This window comes from Pan paniscus, chromosome 2, assembly GCF_029289425.2.
Source record: "Pan paniscus chromosome 2, NHGRI_mPanPan1-v2.0_pri, whole genome shotgun sequence".
In the NCBI taxonomy this organism is placed as follows: domain Eukaryota; kingdom Metazoa; phylum Chordata; class Mammalia; order Primates; family Hominidae; genus Pan; species Pan paniscus.
In genome coordinates, this window is record NC_085926.1 from 137189350 (window position 1) to 137205828 (window position 16479).

Sequence of the window (16479 nt, forward strand, 5' to 3'; positions counted from 1 at the left end):
AAATTAGGAAGACCTAATTTTAAAGCCCGTTCTATTGCTTCTCAGCTATGTGACATTTAGCAAGTTATTTTACCTCTCTTAATATGTTTCCTAATTGATAAAATGAGAATCATATTCACTTTTTGGAGTGGCTGGGATATGGCATAAATTTTAAAGACTTCTTGGGCAGGGGAAACCCTAGCGATGCCTAGCCAAAGTCTCTTTTCTCAAAGGGGAGTGTGAGCCCTGCCATCCCTGCCCCATAGGAGGGCCCACATTCCCCGTTTTTCTTCTCTACCAGGCTAAATTGGACCTTCCCTGGAACTGATAAAGATTATGGCCATGTACATAGCACCTTCTGCGGGCTGGGCACAGTGCTGACCATTGTATGTGTATTTCCTCTCTTTTCCTTGCAAGAGCCTTGCAAGGAAAGAGCTTTAACGGGAGATGCTGAAGGCCAGAGAGGTTAAGCCACTTCCCCCAAATCATACATCTACACATTGTCCAAATCACTGATGTCTCTGAGCTTCAAACTTACCATCTGATTACAGGGCTCGGAAGACCTTACACACCCCCAGAGTGAATGTAAGATCATGTGAGCTGGTGTGAAAATTCCAGCTCCTGAGTAAATGAACCTTCGCTCTGTGTTGTCTACTTTTGAGTTTCTCATTCCCATGTTTCACAGCTCCAGCTGGCTTAGGTAAGAATCCAGCCCCTTCTTTCCTCCTATTCTAGGCCAGGCCATGACTTGGGAGATGCTGGGCTCCCAGAGATGGCTCAGCTGTGTGCCCACCATAGGTAGCAGCCTGGGTGGGGTACACTTCCCACTGCCCCCTTCCTGCCTGGCTCTGCCTTTTGCCACCCTGTAGGCCAATGACCACTGGTCCTAAGGCTCCAGGAAGCTGCCTCTGACCAATGTGAAAATCTGCCGCCAGAAAGCTCCTGCTGTGGCAGCCTGGGAGAAGGCACTCCTGGACTTACACCTGCACCAGGGCTGGCCCTGATGTCAGAAGCCCCAGGCTTCTGTTTCTGCGTGGCACCTTGGTCTCTTGAGCCCTGTCCTTACATGGACACCCAAAATGCCCTTTGAGGGCTTCTCTTGTGGCCTTCTCCCTTGTTTGCAGCTGTTTTCTAGGCTGGATTGGAAAGATGTATTTCTGGATGGACATGAAATGGGCTACTTTAAGACAGTGGGTTTGTCTTTGCAAGAGATAGAAGGGATATGGCTGGGCGCAGTGGCTCATGCCTGTAATCCCAGCACTTTGGGAGGCTGAGACGGGTAGATCATGAGGTCAGGAGATTGAGACCATCCTGGCTAACACTGTGAAACCCCATCTCTACTAAAAATACAAAAAAATTAGCTGGGTGTGGTGGTGGGCACCTGTAGTCCCAGCTACTCGGGAGGCTGAGGCAGAAGAATGGCGTGAACCTAGAAGGCGGAGCTTGCAGTGAGCCGAGATCGCGCCACTGCACTCCAGCCTGGGCGACAGAGTGAGACTCCGTTTTGGAAAAAAAAAAAAAAAAGAGATAGAAGGGATTTGGGGAGGTGAAAGGGAGTTGGGAGCTGATGAGGATTTGGCAGTTGGAAGAAGGCATGGGAGATGAAGGGAATGTGGGGTGGCAAGGAGCCACCTCTCCATAGCGGCTCCAGTGGTGAACCATGGTGGCAGTGTGGGGGTATCTGACTTCTCCCAGGAGCCTGAGATCTTCCATTTCCTGAAACTGGGGGCTACCTCTCATCACAATGGTGCCTCCCCTGCCATGGGGTGGCCCTGCTGATGAAGAGTGCCCAGGGGCTTGACTGGGGTGAGCGTGAGAAGCCATATGCTCCTGGGAATGAGTCCACCCAACTTGGCTCTGTCAGTGGGACAAAGATGACAATAATAGTGACAGCCCTCCTCTGAGCAGTTACTCCAAGCAGAGTGCTATGCTGAGGGCCCCACAGTCCTGGGAGGGATGTGTGGTTGTTATTGTCACCTAGAGTTGAGGACACTGAAGTTAAAGAGGGAAATAAAAATGATCCAAGGTCAACATAAGGAGCTGAGTCAGAATTTGAGCTAAAGCCCACACTTTTCATCATACCTCAATCCTACCTTCTAGGTAAGGGGGCTCAAGGACAGCTCTTCATCCAAGACTGCTTTAACTTTAAGAAAAATCAGAAAGACATTCTTTAACATTCAGGAGCAAAGAGTGATCTATGTTGACTGTATAAAGCTTAGAGAATACCAGAGAGTAGGAAAGTCAAAGAAACAACCCTGCCCCGCCACAGGGGAGCACAGCATGGCATAGTGCAGGCTGGGCTGGGGGCTGAGCCCTGGCCAGGCTGCAGGAGAGGACTGTAGCTGCTCTCAGGACTTCCCAGCGGGGACCCAGATCTACCAGTGTGAGCTGGTAGTGTAAGAAAACACATCAGACGGTCCAGGCACTCCGACATAGTGTTGGAGCTTGGGTCCGTTGCTTGTGCTGCAGAGGAAGGCCATTGGTTTGAGTAAACTGGTGGTCAGGTAACACTTCCTGGAGAGAGGTGTGGTGGGGGGGTGGTTGTCAGGCTAGTAAGGAAGAAAGGGAAGAAATGTCTGGCAGCGACATCAAGAACCTCCTGAAACAGTGTAGGGGAGTGTCTGTGAATTTACTGGGCCCCACTGGGTGAGGATATAACTGAGAGAAGGGCAGGCAGATCTGGAGACATCTTCCAACAGAACAAGAGGGACACCAAGTGACTGCATGGACTTGGTGAGCAGAGAAGTGGAAATGTGCAGATGTGGTAGCAGGGAGTCACAGTGTGGCCAGGGGCCAATGGTCAAAGGCCAGGCAAGGGACATCTGGGCTGACTGGAGGGAGAGGCAGTTGCCTCTGCCTCTAATGCCTGGAACTTCCATCTCATAGGGGACAAAAAAAGGAAGAGAAAGGGAAGGAGTGTTAGATTGACCTAGGTTGACCAAGAATTGATTGAGAAAGAAAGAAAGAGGCTGGATCTCCTGCAAAGTGGCCCAAGGGCTTCCAGCCATGAATGGACCCAGATTCAAGTGCAAAGCTATGCTGGGAAATAAAGAAAGGCACAGCTTTGTCTACTGAGGTCTTGTGTGAAAATCCACACCATCCTCTGCAGCGTGTTTAGTTCTGCTTCTCCAAGGTAGGTCTCCTCCCGTTTTAAGCTGGAGAGCTAAAGCACAGCAGAGTGAAGTGGCTCACCCAAGCCCACAACAAATGGCTGGCATTTGAGCTCACATCTGTCTGACTCCAAAATCCATATCCCCTTGGTCTCATTGTCTGAAGCTTACTGCCTGGGGATCCTGGGACAACATTTCAGCTGCATTCCCAGCAAACAGATCCATGAGCCCAGAGAAGCACCCCAGCCATGCCTGAGACTTGGTTCCCAGCCACTCAGCACCACCTCCTATGGACAGAGCTGGAAAACTGGGCCACAGGAAGCAAGACTGCATGGCTCTCTCCTCTCCTTCCAGTATGGCATTGAGCACTGATTAAAAAGATAATCTGGAGGCTGCTCTAGGGCCAGGCGCCATGCACAAAACACCAGAATGATTTGTCATCTGAAAAGCTAAAAACATCTTGATGGGTGGAGAAATCTTGATGAGTCGATCATGGAAGATTATGCAAATCCCTCTGCCTTTGGTGCAGACATTTCCAGCCAAAAGATACCACCTCCAGATGTGGTACCCTCTAAAAATAGCAGGTGGAGTCATCTCCCCTGGCTAATTGTTCTAAGTGGTCCCTCAGTGCCATCTGGAAGTGGATCTCCTCAGTGTACCAGGACATCGCCCCAATTATCTATGCAACGGCTCCTCAATGCTGGCCTTACAACAGAGGCGGCAGCTGTCTCCGCTTATTACACCTCCCCGCCCCCTGCCATGGCCGGCACTGACTCTGCCTCTGACGCTGAGGATACGCACTGCACACGCCCTGCCAGATGCCAAAGGAAGCCATTCTTCTGGAAGAAGCCTTTCTCCTGAAAGCCTCCTGGAGGCAAAGTTCTGGCAGAACGAGGCAATTTCCCTCCCTGCAGGCGGAAGGAAGGCAATTAGAGCGGGTAAGGATGGGGGATGCTTTCTCTTTTCTTCACTGCTGGCGAAATATGGGCCAGGTCACGCCACTGGCAGATGCTGCTGGCTGTGAGTGTGCAGCATCGACTCCAGATGGGTTTCTTGCCAGCATCTCTGGCAACCAGGGCAGGAGAGGTGCATGTGCCTGTTCTTCCCAGGGGCTGTGGGTGCCACAGGGCAATGCCTACAGCAGGCAGGTCTGGGACAGCTCTCAGATGTGTGCCTGGACCCAGGTAGTCTGAGATCTTTGCCAGGGCCTCTGACCACCTTGGCCTCTGAAGCAATTAACTGGTTTCCCTGCTCTGTTCACTGGTCAGTTCTGAGTAGCATGAGATGGCAGAATTCTCAGAGGTCACCTGGCTCATGAGAAAGTGCCAGGAGGGCATGTGAGTGCTTGGAAAGGTCCTCCCCAGAGGGAGAAGAACCAGGTCAAAGACTTTGTGCAGCATGGAGGAGAAGAAGGAAGGGAAGAGAGGAAGTACTGCCTGATGTGTGGCCGGTTAGCCTTGTGCCTGCCCAGCCCTGCCTTGAGGAGATGATGGAGGGAGGGGCAGAATGTCTTCCAGGGAAGCAGGGGATGCAGACTGCTAAGAAGATGCACAAGTCTCTCAGTGTACCAAGTTGTTGTTCCAATCGTGTCTGTAGGGATCTTTAATCAGAAATAACTTCATTGCAATTTCAGGAGCTAGGGCTGAAAGAGGGGAAATGATGCAGACACTGCCACCCAGCAAGTGAGAGGAAGGACTGAACATGGACAGAAGGGCTTGAGACATTGAGCCTTGGCTGCTTTCACCCATCCCTTCAATTGCTGCCCTCTTTTCTAATGGCCTGAGTCTCCAAATGGAGCCAAGCTGGGGGCACCCTGGCCAGGAGATGTGGCCTGCTGTGCCCCTGAGAAGAGCTGTCCCAGGCACACAGAGACAACATTTGGAAGTGGAAAATGCCTCTGGAGCAGTCAGAGTGTTGGGAAGTCTCATCCCGTTCTCCGTTTCAGGAACCTTCCCTCAGCAACAGCAGAGCAGAAGGGAACTCAGTTCAGCATAACTCGGCAAGTATTCCCGAGCAGCATGCTTGGGCTGGGCAGGGGAGACTGTCACAGCCAGAGTGGGCAGTGCTGTGACAGGAGGCTCCCTGTGCAGTTCCACTTTGTCTCTGTGACTTCGCACAGGTTGTTCCCTTGCCTAGAATGTCCTCCCCCAACCTTTTCTTCCTGGAAAACTTCTATTCAGCAAAACTCAGGTTAAATTTCACCTCCTCCAAGAAGGCTTTTTCAACTCTCTATGCTGTGCTCTCAGAGCCCCCTCCTCAACACACACACACACACACACACACACACACACACACACAGAGCTTTCCTCTACCAGGACACTATCTGCTTCTTGACTAGACTGCAAACTCTTTGAAGTGAGTGATCATTTAACCAGCATGATGTTTGTCACATAGTAGATACTTCGTCAATGTTTAGGAGCCAAGGAGAGAATCCACAGTGAACAGCCACACTGTACTTTCCCCACTGTGATCAGCACAGTCTTGAACTGTGGCATAAGGGCTTCCCTGTGATCCAAGGAGGTGCTTCCTGCTGGTGAAGGAGGAGTTGGGCCCGGGGCTGCAGCCACCTGGGCGAGAAACCACTGGGAACCTGCTCTGTGCCAGGCCCTGCCTGGGCTTTGGGGGTGGGAGTAAGACACAGTCCCTGTCCTGAGGACCTGCAGTCTGGTGGAGTGGACAGGAGCTGGGTTGACATAGGATCTGCCAGGCAGAGGGTGCTGATTGTCATAGACAGCTTGGATGTCAGGGGAGCCTGAGGGGGAGAGTGGTGGTGGCTATTGAGACCATTCTCCAGAGAGGACGGGGTGCAGGTAGAGTTTCAACAGGTTGATGGAAGGGGATTCCAAGTGGAGGGGGGACCAAGGACAATGACAGAGAGACGGGAGCCTGCAGAGCAGTTGAGTATCAGAGAAGTATGGGAGCTCAGCTATGGCATCTTGGAGCTAGACGGAGAGAAAGATGAGGGGTGAGCCTGGAGCCTACAGCTGCCAGTGCTGGAGGGCCCCTTGCATCAAAGCCCCTTCCTGTGGAGGATAACGGGGGCCTCGAGACCAGGATGCCTGCCAGGAGACTGGGCCAGATTGGAGGGCTTTGAGTGTACTGATACAGATTGCTTAAGCCTGACCCAGTGGGCAGCAGACATCTTCACACAGGGTGGGGTACAGGCTGGACCAGCATGAAGGCAGGATCTGTGGGGCATCTGCACTACCACGTGAAGTTTAGCAGGCCTCTGCACCCTCCCTGTCTCTGCACCTCTCCTGCCATTATGCCTTGATTCAGGCCTTGCTCCTTTGAGTAAAGACACTGCCTCCTCTTAGGATGCCCACACTCCCAGAAAGGGTAGCACGTTAGGCCTCAGATACCCCAGCATGGGCCAGTGGAAATGGACTGGAGAGACTCAAGCCAGCACGAGGGTACTTGGAGCCTGGGGAATGGGGGGTGGGGCCAGGTGGGAGGACACCAATGCCAGCATCACCCTAAGGGAAGCCTGGGGTGATCTCACAGCCTTGCCTGAGATGTGGGACAGTCTGACAGGCAGCTGGGCCAGCGGCTCCTCCCTCAGCCCACAGATGGATAGGACCTGGCCATAGCTCAGCACTAGCTTCTGTGAGTAATCAGACTGCATGACTTTTATTCCTGGATAGCCTCTGCTGCCGAAAAGGAATATGGTATGAACTTTATATACTGATGTGGAATATTCCCATGAAATATTAAATAAAAAAAGTGAGTTGGCCAGGCGCGGTGGCTCACGCCTGTAATCCCAGCACTTTGGGAGGCCGAGGCGGGCAGGTCACGAGGTCAGGAGTTCGAGACCAGCCTGGCCAACATGGTGAAACCCCATCTCTAGTAAAAATACAAAAAATTAGCTGGGTGTAGTGGCAGGCGCCTGTAATCCCAGCTACTTGGGAGGCTGAGGCAGGAGAATCGCTTAACCTGGGAGGTGGAGGTTGCAGTGAGCTGAGATTGCGCCACTGTACTCCAGCCCCGGCAACAGAGTGAGACTCTGTCTCAAAAAAAAAAAAAAAAAAAAAAAGCGAGTCACAGCACAATATATGTAATATTGAACATTTCTTTAAAAATGAAAATCTGTCCAGTTGCTTTGACTCATGTCTGTAATCCCAGCACTTTGGGAGGCCGAGGTGGAAGGATTGCTTGAAGCCAGGAGTTCAAGACCAGTCTGGGCAACAAAGTGAGACCCCCGTCTCTACAAAAATTAATAATAAAAGAAAGTTAGATGGGTGCAGTGGCATGTGCCTATAGTCTCAGCTACTCACGAGGCTGAGGTAGGAGGATTGCTTGAGCCCAGGAGTCCAGAAGGTCAAGGCTGCAGTGAGCTATGATCATGCCACTACACTCCAGCCCTGGCAACAGAGTGAGACCCTGCCTCTAAAACAAAACAAAACAAAAATCTAGTCTAGAAGTGCTTGTAGGTGTTTGTGAGTACATAGAAAAGCTCTGGATGGAGACTTGGCCATTTTACTATAGTGGTTACCTCTGGGGAGGTGACTGGCATTGTCGAGGGGACATGCATGTCTTATTATGTATGCTTCTGCACTATGAAGTTTACATTAATTTAAAATAATGTTGGTTAACACCCTGAGGACTAAAACATGCTCATCACACCCTCCTCGGGACCTCTGCTCTCACTGATATCTCAGCACATCTAGCTGACAGTGCCTGTCCACATGAGCTGGGCCCGAAGTCCAGCTTCCTCACTTACCCGTTGGGGCACACCTGGGCAGGGCCCCTCCCTGAACTCTGCTTTCCCCGCCTGAAAATGGGAGCAATGGTGATAACAACCTCTCCTCACCAGCTCATCTTGGACGTAGAGGTCATGTACAGGCTTTGTGGATGACCAAAGATCCAAGTGCTTCTGTGTGGCTGCCAAGGACAGTGCAGGCACAAGAGTCCTTCCCACAATGAGGACTCAGGCAGAGCAGGTGGCCCCTCAGGAGGAATCACAGCTGCTGCCCACAGGGGCTGCTGTGTTGCTTCTCCACCATGGCAGAGGCTAATGGGGGCCCTGAGGCTTTGGGCTCAACCCGACTAATCCCTGTGTGGCTGCTTTCTAACTGTGACATGCTGGGCCCCACCCATCCTCTCTCCTCTTTGTAAAAAGGAGAAATGAATACCTACCTTGAAAGAGGACTCTAAGGGTTATACAAGATACTACGTGTGCACATGCGGAGCACACAGTGGCATGGATACATGGTGTGCACACCTCCCTCCCCGCTGATACCTGGGGGAGACCCCATTCCTCATAGTGTCTCCAGCAGCCCAGAGTCCAAGGCGGCCTCCCCAGCATGCCCACCAGCCATCCACCATGGGTTTTGGGGGTTCACCCTAGCATATTGTTCTCTCACACTACCCTCTGTCCCACTGCTCTGGTGTAGAATGGAACTCACAGACCTTCACCCCACTCCTGTGCTCCCGAGGGGCACACCTGTGGCATAAATGGGAGGAGTGCCCGGGGTACAGGTGTGGCCATGGCAGTGCCGGGAACTGTGGATCTCACTCAGGAAGACATATGCAGACATCACCTGAAGTTCCCAGCAGGACAGGGAGTGGCACAGGCAGCTCCATGCAGTGTAGACGGCAGCACCTGTACTAGACACCTGGGTCACACCTGACTCTTGCTCTACTCCACCCAACTGTGTTGCCTCCAGAAGGTGCTTGTCAGTAAAGTCAAGTGTCTGTCCCAGCTCTGACCACACGTTGCTATTGAGAGGAAATGCAAGGGATCAGGACAGAACAGATGCAATCCAAACTCGTGCAGTGGGTGGAGATGGGGTAGGGTGGGGCCAGACCCCTTTCTCAGGTTGCCTAACCAAAGGGTGCCTAGGTGGGGCCTGGTTGCAGGAGGGCTCCTCATCTTCCTGTCTGTAGAGACAAGCTTCAGTTGCCTTTCCTTCTTGGCGGTCTGGCCAGCTGAACCCCACTCCCCCTGCTGCCCTCCCCTTCCCCCTTCCCTCCGCCCATTCCCCCTCACAGCCCATTTTCTGGCCGAATTGTTCCTTGGTTTATCTTTGACCTCCACTGCAAACCAGGCTCACTCTGACAGGGCTTTGAAGTCAAGTGCCTGTGTCTCCCACTCCAGAGTTGGGTCCAGCCCAGCTGGACTCAGGCTGGATGCAGGGCTGAGGTGGGGCCCCCCAGCATGCCGGCTGTGGGGGTAGGGAAGGGCTGGTGCAGGCAGAATAGAGGCAATCGTGGTGACCAAGAGGGAGTCAAATAGGGACAGGGTGTGGACGCCAGGGTCTGGGACTCAGGGCCTCACCCCAGAGCTTGGTGGTGGAGATTTCTAGGGAACAACCATAAAAGGCTAACACAGGTGGGTGCTGGGATCTACTGCCTAAGTGCCATGTCCTGACCTTTCCCAGTGATTCTCAAGCTTGAGCATGCATCAGAATCTTCTGCAGGGCCTGTTAAAACACACAATACTCAGCCTTGCCCAAGAGTTTCTGATACAGTAAGTAGGTCTGGGGTGGGGTCTAGAATCTGCATTTGTAACCAGTTTCCAGGTGCTGCTGCTGCTGCTGAGCTGGGACCACACTCTGGAACCACTGCCTTAAGTACTTTGCCTTCCACTCCCTGCAGAACGGAAAGAGCAGGCTGAATATGCTAAAGGGAGTGAGGGTGTCTCAACATTCCCTTTAGCAGGATTAACCATAGGAATTGTAACACTGCTTGAGCTTTTATTGGGTCTCAATAAGATAATAACACATTATCTTATTGAATCCTTACAAGGGCCTTGTAAAATAGGAATATCACACCCATTTTAGTGAAGGATAAACTGAGACTCACAGAGTCCAAGCACCCCAAGTCACCCACTGGGCAGTAGCAGAATTAGGATTTGAACCCGAGCAGCCTGGTCCCAGAGCCCATGTGCTGGAGCTACAATACCGATCGCTCTGGACAGACAGGTAAACGATGGTTGACCATGGGATCAGTTCAGAGTCTGGAGCAATCCCTGTGCGTGAAAGGCTCAGTGAGGGCCTGGGCATGCTGTGGGCAGGGCTGCCTCTGTCCTGATGCTCCTAGCGCAGGCCAGGGTTCCTCTCTCTTCCCCACTGCTGGGCCCTGCCAGGCAGAGGGCTGGATGTGCCCCAAGAGGAGAACAAAACCCTGAGGAACAAGACTGAGCCCCCATGTTAGTTCAGTCCAATCTGATAGCATCAGAAGCACTAAGATGTTGGCTTGGCTCCTTCTACTTTTTTTCTTTTAAAGCTGTTTCAGAATTTCCTTTGCCCATATTTTATTTTTCATTTGAAAGAACTCCTCCCTGCTCCTGCAATCCACCTGGCTATATAATTCCTGGACTGAACATATTCTTACTGATGTGAGTATATGTGTGTGAACCTGAGGGTGCACTGGGGCCTGTGGACACATGGGGGTGCCTGTGTGTCTTTGCAGGCATCTGTGGTGTGCAGAGTGCCCACACGTGCCTGGGTGCATGCAGGCTCGGGTATACACACTTGGGGGTCTGAGTAGATGCTGCCTTGCTCCTGGATGGGCACTGACCCCTGACTGTGAACAGATGTGCTTCACAAGACCAGGCAGGGATTGCAGCTGTGTGGCTGCCAGAAGGCGGCCAGTTGTGGGGCTCAGAAAGGAGCCTGGAGCACCTTGACCCAGCAGAGGAGCACCTTACCCTCGGTGCTGCTGCCGGCCGGCTGGCCAGGACGGCTGCCTCTCCCAGTCTGTAATGCTGTGCTGTGGGGTGTGGGGGAGATAAGGTTGCCAAGCTGTTTATCAAGCCCTTTGAAATGATCTGGGGCTGCTGGCCAGGCCAGCAGAGGAAGCAGCACTTTATGGGCCTGACTCTGTGGTGACCTCACCACTCGGTCCTCTCTGCTCTTCTCCTGTGCCTCTCTGTCTTCCACTGTCCCATCCCCACGATGGAGTTGACTAAAAAAGGAGGTGCCCTACTCCTCATTCACTCACCTTATGGGGGAAGGAATAGCCCCTGGAGGGAGAGGGGGAGGAAGAGAGTAGTGGGAGCGCCTCTGCGTCCCTAGGCAGGTGTGGGCTGGAGTAGGAGGGAGGGAAGCAACGATGGTCTGTCAAGATCCTGGCTTTGCTCCGCTCTGTGGTGACAGGGCAGGCCTGGTTTCCCTCCCAGCCCAAGAAGGACCCCAAAGTGAAGACAGAAATGACAGAAAGCAAGAGGACATGGTTAGGACATTCCCTATATAGGCCCATCCATTTATGCCCAGGGCCTAGCACAGCCTTTGGCACATGGCAGGCACTAAAGACTATTTGATAAATATTGCTGAATGAAGAAGGAAAGAGCTAGAAGCTTATTGGAGAATAAGGAGATGAAGAAGATGAAGTTAGAGAAATGGCCAGAGGGAGAAGCCAGGAGCCCAGCATTTGCAGGCCCTGAGATGCTACCCAGGGAAGCCAGTGATGGGGAGGCAGAGAGGGAGAGAAGGGAGAAAAGATAAAACAACAGTGGGCAATGAGCAAGAAAATGGAAGAGGGAAATTTGCCCTCAGGTCTGGAGGCCTGGATTCTTTGGTGGGGGTGGGCTGTGTCCTCAAAGGAGAAAACCAGGTTCCTCCCATGTAGCTTCAGAGAAGTGTATCAAATCCGGTGGGGTTAGGGTGTGGGATTGGGACAGTGGCAGGCATCTGGATATGAAGGCCAGGCCTGCTCTGAGAAGAGAAGGTCTGTGCAGAGCAGGGTGCCTCATCATTATGTCACCCCATCACTGTCACCACATGTCTGCCATGGGGGTCCTGCCTGTCTATTCCTGCAGCGAGAGAAATAAGTTGAGGCTTTCAAAGGGGTTAGGGGGATAAGGGGAGGACACAGAGATGGGAAGGGACCCAGATGTGCCTGATATCAGAGCCCAGGGGTTAGAAAGGGCAGGAAGGCTTCTTGGAAGAGGTGGAATTTGATCAGCTGAGATTTTAGTGACAGTAAATTGCATTATCTGGAAGCACCAGTTGGAGAGAATGAAGCCCCCTGTCTTTTCTTAGTCATGAGAGACATCCTGTCTTGGGCTGCTACGGCTGCCAGCCTGCATTAAGCTGCCTTTGGGCCCCCTGTGTGGAGCAGGAAAAATTAGAGCCAATCAATGCGATTTCAAGGCAGCAGCTCCTTCCCAGCAGCCCATGGCCATGCCTGTTAACCAGCCCGCAGCCCCAATGGCCTGATACCACAAGCAAATGGCCCCTAATGGGGACCAGACCTCCTTTTGCCCTCCCACCTCCCTGCCTGTGTGTCTTTGTGCCTGCGTGCTGAGCTGAGATCGTTGCTCTTGGGGCCCCTGTCCTGCCTAAGGGCCCAGGACCTACTGGGCTAGGCTAGGGGGTGGGGTGGGGGCAAAGTGGGGAAAAGAGCCCTGCAAATGGCCCCTATCCAGCAGGCAGCTGGACAGCTCCAGCCTGTAGGGTGGGCATGGCAGGGCTCAGCTTGGCCCCAGGCAGCTGCGACCAGGTCATCTGACCGCTTTAACCCTACACCTCACTCGGCCCATTGGAAGATCTGGGTATTCTCTACCCACCCTTTGCCAAAGACAGCCTAGGGAGTCTGGATGCTGGGCCTGCTAGAGAGAATCTTCAGTGTGTGTTGCTCCTGACCAGGCCTTCCTCCTAAACTCCATTTTCCTGGCCTTGACTTGGGCCCTCATTGGCTTTCACCTGGGATTCTGCTTTTAAGCCCTCTGCCTCCTGCCCCCCTCCACCCTGCCGCCGCCAGGAGGCTTTCTAAAATACATCTGATGGGGTTACTTCCCTGCTTCACCATCCCCGGTGGCTCCCGGCTGCCTTCAGGGTGAAGGGTAAAGTCCTGAGCTGAAAGGGTCACTCCTGGGCCCTGTCCTGCCCACTTCTAGGCCTCTTCTCTTGAATGAGCCAGGATGAGGATGAGGTGAATGAGGAGCCCACCCACCTTGGGTGCAGAATTTAAGGGGGCACCAAAAAACTCAGCAATCAAAATAAATAATGTTTTAGTGCAATCTTTTAAAAACCAAAATTAATGAAAAAAAAATCCATGATGAACAGAATATGAGTATTGATGAAGATGTGGACTGACAAGACAGGATCAGAGAGAGGGAAGTAAGGTGAATTGTGTAGGTGTGAGGCAGATCCTGTCTTTATTTAGCCCTGCCAGCCTCACCCTTGTGCTGGCTCTGCATCCAGATATGCCCAGTCATTCTCTACCTTTCAGAGGGACCCCAGGAAGTGCTTAGAATCCCCCCAGCACCCAGGCCTTTGTATGTGTCATCCCCTCTGCCTGGAATTCTCTCCTGTCTTCCTTCTTCTGTTCTTCATTCCTCTAAAACTTGGGTCTGGAAGCCCCTCCCTCACTCCCTAAGCCAGGTTAGGAGCCCTTCTCTGTCTCTTCCCTGACTTCCCCCCTCCAACCCTAGCACAGCCCCACAGCACTGAGTTCCAGGGCTGTGACCACTAGCCTCTGAAGCCATGTGGTAAAATCCTGCAGAGCAGAATGGTGAGGCATTCATTTCTGCATCCGTAAAGCCCATCATGGAGCCTGACACAGATTTTCTTCAATTACCTTTGATTGACCGAATGGATAAATTAATGGACAAATAAAAGAATAACATGGCTGTGAGTCACAGGCCATTTCAATGAATACTTCAAGGATCAAAAATAAAACCCTCACGGTTCCTCAGATCCAGATGGATCCACAGGCTACCAGCATCATAGAATAAATGCTGCAACATTTTGGTCCAACAAAAAAGATTCTAGCAGTCTCTAAAAATCTTGGCCATAGGATTTGGTCTATACTTTTAAAAACCACTCTTTTTTCATGATAAAGCCCTTCAACTTGCTCTAAAAGGCAACATAGGAAGAGAGAGACGATGCAGGCCAGTCCTCTCCAAATAAGGCAAAACCCAGCTTTATTTTTAGTAATGACTTTCCCAACTGCAAGAGGGCACAAGTCCATGATCCAGCATTACAGAAACCCACCAACTTCCAGAAAAGTTTCAACAACTCATAAAGACTCACATGTGCATGCAGACACAAAGACCCATTATAGGGAAGAGGCCCCAAGACATAGTCTGAAGCCCCAGCTGGGGCCCCTTCTCCATGACAACTCTTCAGCCAGCCTGGACAGTGCAACCCTTGAGCACCCCCAGCTTTGCTTAACTGGGACAACCCACCTCTCCTCATCCTCCTGGAGAAATGCAGTTTCGTATTTTCCTGATGTTTGATGGGCCCGACATCAGAGGATCCTCGAAAGTCATATTCCCTGGGAAATCTGACCAAACCGTAAGAACGAAAAGACTATTGGCTAACTTTGTGGAGATCACTGAGAGCTCAGTCCTCAGCAGAGTAGCTGGAGGGAAAGAGACATTGGAATACTTCACTATGATTGTCCACGCCGTCATTATCTTCATCTGTATAAACTGTGGCTGGTTCACTTTAACCCTGAGCAGGAGCTGCCTATGAAAGAGGACGGCTGGAGTCAGATGCCTGGGCACTCTTCTGGTCAAGTCGGGAGCTCTCAGTGCCTGCTGACTCATCTGTAAAATGGGGATAACGTCAGGATGAGCTAATAACGCGGAAGCCAGAAAGGCTGATGCCATCTCTGTTTCCAATATGATTTTTATGGCCTCCAAGATGGTGTCCTTATAATCTTTCTCTGCAACAGGCTCGTTTTTCTCCTCAAATTCCTCTGTGTTTGGCTAAGAACAATCTGTTTTTCCTACACTTGTCAAGTTGCTCGAAATTCCTAATGCCCATTCATGTTCTTTCCAAGGATTAGCAGAGCACTCCTCGCTTGTCTTTCATCACACTCCCTCCGCACATGGGGTAAAAATTACATTTGAGTGGAACCCTGGCTATCGATGCCTGTAAAATGGAGACTTTGGCGAGACTCACTTGCCTGGGTCAGAGTGGGAAACAGGCTGAAAAGCAGGCCTGAGCATCTTTAATGATGTGCAGAAAGAGAGGGGCCTCTGCCCCCACGGGCAGATGTACACAGCTGCTAACAGAGAAGCCCCTCATCCTGTACGACCAGTGCAGAGAAATGATCCCCTCGAATGCTTCCTAGTGGAGTTAAGAAATTTTTTGTTGATCGTGCCTTTGAACTAAGGTCATTTAAGTATACAACAGATGTTCCTCTAAGGGAAACAGACTTATAAAGTCAGGAACACAGAAGGGACCTAATGGTTTACTAGGGGTGGCGCATTAAGTTCATAGCAATTTAACTCCTTTCAATGTTAAACAAAACAATGACGCAATTTTATGCGCAATAAAAACTTGTCAAAACAATCATCCTGGGCAGTGGAGGTCCTTTCAGTCATTCCTCTTCTAAAGATAAACCAAGGGCACAAGTGACAGACGTTTCTGGCTTCTCTGTGTAGTTGGAGCAGTCAGTGTGGCAGCCTCAGCCGCTCCAGGCTGGATCATCCAGGATGGTTGAAGCCTGAAGCCTGGGGGTAGAGGGAGGGGGCAGCCGTGAAATAAAAGGGCAGAAAATTCATGATCAGAGTGGCTTCCTGGCTGTGCTAGTTTTCTGTGGGTGGAATTAGTGGTCACCTGGGAAGTAGGGTTGAGGGGTGGCTGGGCAAGTCCCACTGCTTAATAAGTCCCTCCACAGCCTGCTTCACATATCAGACTCCATAATGAGGGCTTTGTGCGTGAAACCACAGGTATGTATTCAGTGTCTCCTATGTGTCGGGCACATCCATGGGGTTCAGCATTGCCTTCTCCAGGGTCCTCTGTGCAACTATGGCTTTCCATGAGAGGACTCCAGCAGCAAGGCAAAAGAAGACTGGATTTAAATTCAGGGAGATCAGCGTCTAAATTTCAGCCCAGACATTTATTAGCTGTGTGACCCTGGACAAGTCACTTAACCTCTCTGAGCTTTGATTTTCTCCACGTATAAAATGGAGGTGGTTGTACTCACAACATGGGGTTGTTTTCAGGCTTGAGTAAAAGAATGGATGAAAATCCCTAGCACAGTTCTTGGCACAGGGTGGATGTTTCCCTTCTTTTCCAAGGGAACGAACAAGGCAGCATCCCTGCCTTCAGGGAGCTTATAGTCTAGATGGGCAGACAAGCTCTGTGTGCATAAAAGGCAAGGGATTCTTCCAGGCCATAGAAAAGCACAAACACTTAGGTTCTGTAGAAGCTAAGTGGAAGGTGGCTGCTGGGACTGGGTGACCAGGGATGGGTTCCTGGAGAAGAAGGCCTTGAGTTAGGTCTAATAGTCTTTGGGAAGGGAAAAGAGGGCATTCCAGTCAGGTGGAGCCCAGTGAGTAAAGGTACATTGGAATATTGAAGGCATGTTTGAGGCTGGCCGTGAGGCAGCCAGGCTTCTGAAACAGGTGGGAGTTAAGACTGGCTGGGCAAGTGGGATGCAGATTGTGAGGAGCCTCAGGTTCCAAGCTTAACTTTTTCTGGAGGCAGCA

At 51.6% G+C, this 16479-nt stretch overlaps 1 long non-coding RNA gene across 1 annotated transcript; it reads left to right on the forward strand.

Moving 5' to 3' along the window:
* The first annotated feature begins 3559 nt into the window (after positions 1-3559).
* Positions 3560-15338, forward strand: LOC134730050 (uncharacterized). The gene is made up of 2 exons (XR_010111661.1): positions 3560-4027; positions 4723-15338. It is a non-coding gene; the product is annotated as an uncharacterized LOC134730050 (long non-coding RNA).
* The last annotated feature ends 1141 nt before the right edge of the window (positions 15339-16479 follow it).